This window comes from Cariama cristata, unplaced genomic scaffold (genome assembly GCF_000690535.1).
Source record: "Cariama cristata isolate BGI_N322 unplaced genomic scaffold, ASM69053v1 scaffold3278, whole genome shotgun sequence".
Classification (NCBI taxonomy): domain Eukaryota; kingdom Metazoa; phylum Chordata; class Aves; order Cariamiformes; family Cariamidae; genus Cariama; species Cariama cristata.
In genome coordinates, this window is record NW_009629269.1 from 9,392 (window position 1) to 12,636 (window position 3,245).

A 3,245-nucleotide genomic window follows, 5' to 3' on the forward strand; every position below is an offset into this window, starting at 1 on the left:
CTGTAACTCTGCCGTTACGGTACTCACCTCCCGATGCTCAGCAGCTGTCCCGGCCCTGGTGCAGCGGTGTCTGTGCCTCCTGGCCGGGGGCGTTGATTTGGCTCCTGGGCTGATGACCCCAGAAGGACAATTCAGGAGGAAACTGGAGGAGGGAACATTTGTTTGGTTTTGTTTTTTTTTTTAATTTTATTTTTGTGGATTTATCGCTTCTTGAAGAATAACACCCTGTAGTTATCAATTGAGGAATAGAGTTTCTCTGACCTAAAGACCACCTGCGTCTTAATCCAGGGACTGAGCAGAGCCAGGGCTCCTTACAGGGAACAAAACTCACCACAGGAACTGCGGATTTCGAAGAACACACGTATTCACACGTCTCCCTGGGAGCTGCCTTCCCCTCTCTGAGACGGCAGCCCTCCCCGTGTACGGTAAATCCATTTATACTGCTCACTCCTCCATGCAAACGCACATGCCTTACGGAGCATATGAGGATATGCATTAGGAAAACACACATATGCATATATATATATATACGGTATGTGTATGGCTATCATCTTTGAACAATCCACTGTCATGGTGCTCATCTGATTGCAGAGTTTCCTCTTGCTGCCCCCTTGTCCCTCGCTGTATTTCGAAGAACCACACTGAGCAGCTAAAACCTGCCGCAGCAGCATTTGGAGAGGGTCCCTCGGGGCTGCCGTGCTTTGCAATCCCACTTTGCTGTGCTCTCTGGTTACACCTGGGACTGACGTGAAAGGTTATGGAAAACTTGTGTCTTCCCCAAAGAGACATGTGTCCGTAGGTCTCTGCAGAGACCAAGCTGGGCATGGAGCATTCCTGTCCTCCAGCTCTGGTTCTCTCCTGTTTTATTGCTTAAACTGTGAACGTGGTTTCCCTCACCTCGTCGTGGGGCAGGAGAGCTGCAGCTGCTCCAGGCTGTGAGGTTTTCCCGGTGCAGCAGCGTGGGAGCAGGAGCCTGTGTCCTCCTCACATCCCTCTGAGCCCGCTGGCATGCCAACAGCCCTGGGGACCCGCACCGATGGGCAGCAAGGCAGGGCACCTTTGGGAAGACCCCCTTGAGACCTCTCCTCGGCTCAGCCTGGGAATGAAAAACCTGAATGATTTACCTGACTTGGCTGGTTTCCCATGAACAGGCAGGCTGGAAAAGGTTGTACATGTTCCTGAGCAACTCCAGCCTTGCCCTAGGGAGCAGGTGCCTGGACCGTGCGGCTGTTGCACACAAAACCCACCTCCCTGGGGAACCCAGCTTGGGTGTCCTCTGCTTCTCAGCCAACAGGGACTTCGTTACCGGAAAGGATGAAGAGGAAATTAAAAAGCCTCCAGCTGACCAGCTCTGGCACTTTATAGCAGAGGAACATATTTTCCTATCAGCTCGGCGTTGCAGCTCACGGACCCTTCCACATCAGCTAGCCTTCAACTCCCACCCGGTGCCCATCACCCTCAGCAGGCTGTCTCTGGTCTTCTGCACCACCATTCCCTCCCTGGTCCCCTCCGCACCCCTCAAAGGAGCAGCTCTGTGCTCTGACCAGCACAAAGCAGCAGCAACTCCCAGCAGAGATACATCTGGGTACATTTTCTCCTCCATAAAAACTGGATGAGCTCCCTCAAACAGATGCTTCCAGACTGGGGAGGACCCACAGGGATCACCAAGTCCAGTTGGCCACGTCGTGTCACCCTGATGTGGTAAAAGCTCTTTCCCCTGCCAGAGGAGCGTGGGCCATCAGCAGTATGTGCAGGGAGAGGGGACCTGGCCTCCCACCCCTCGCTTAGCCCCACCGGTTCGCAGGCTGCGGGATGCTCACAGCACCAGAATCCACTCTGGCTGCTCTGGGCTTTGCCGATTCGGAGCTACGCTATAAGAGACACTTCTCCAGCTGAGGAGCAACATCCAACTGCCTACGAGCATCCTGCAAAACTTGCTTTTAGACAACAAAACCTGTTTTTTTCTCCCCCAGCCCATGGAAGGGTTCTCAAGCTAGCCCTTGGTACTTTGTGACGGGGTGTGGAGCCCTCACCCCCCAGAGGCATCCTGCCTGAGCCCCCTCCCCATCCTCTCACAACAGGGAGAAAAAGAGCTGCAGCAACCAAAGAGAAAATTAAGCCAAGGGCCAGGCTTAGCCCTGCCCAGGCCAGGCCTGGGTTAGAAAGCAGCTAAACAGCAACAGCTTCCTCCAGCACGGAGGGAGCCGGGACTGGCCGTAACAGACCTAGGACAAGGAAGAAGTCTGACCTTCCAGAAAATGGTGCTATGTTTAGACTATTCCTGACTCATCACTTGAAGCTACAAGACAGTTTGTATTTCAGTTCTCAGCTATTCATGTTTAAAAAGTGAAAGGAACTTTGTACAAAACAGGGCATTTTTTAAATTTTTATTTTTTTTTTTTTTGCCTGCAGAGGGAAGGAGATGGTGCCTGTGCTGTTGTCCTTGCAGGGGCAGCTGTCTAAGGCAGTTGATGACTGTTAAAAGGCTGTGGTTTATTGTTTTTAAAACATTGTAAATTTGTTCTGATTTTAAAAGCTGAAAAATTGTTTTGACTGTAAAAGGAAAAAAAAAAAAATAATAAAGTATTTCTTGCTGAGGTTTCCAGGATCAAAATGACTTGTGTGGCTTTCAGAAGAGCAGAGCTCAGGTTGAAGCACGGAGGCAGGCGGAGTGGAAGGAGATGATTTACACTCGCGCACCGTGGTCAGGGAAGGAGAAGGTGGATGCCAGACTGGAAGAAGGAGCCCAGCAGTGCTCCTGCCCCTTCTGTTTGGTTTGGTTTATTTTATGTAGTTGCAGCCGAGAGCTCCCGGAGCAGGGACACCAGGCTGGATGAACTCACCACACTGCTGGCAGCCAGGTTTCAGAGAAGTCCCCTGCCCAACATGGGGACAGGCTGGTTGTGTCCCAGCCCAACCCTGCTTTAGGACAGCTGAGCTTTCCTTGAATGCCCCAGTACAGGGGGGGCACAGGACTGAGCTCCTGCCCCAGCACAGAATTGTGGACGGCTGCCGGCAGGGGAGAGATTCACCCCCGTGCACACACACATAAAGCCAGGGCTTGCTTTCTTGTACGAAATCAGTTTTGGAATTAAATCAATTTGGTAGTAGGTGGGAAAAAAGTAATTAAACTAAAAAAAGAAATTAAAAATACAGTCCTTGTCTAGTGGAGTGGCTCCACAGGCTGAGGAAGCTGTAGGTCCTGCCCCCATCTCCAAGACCAGACCCCCTTAGCAGGGCACTTC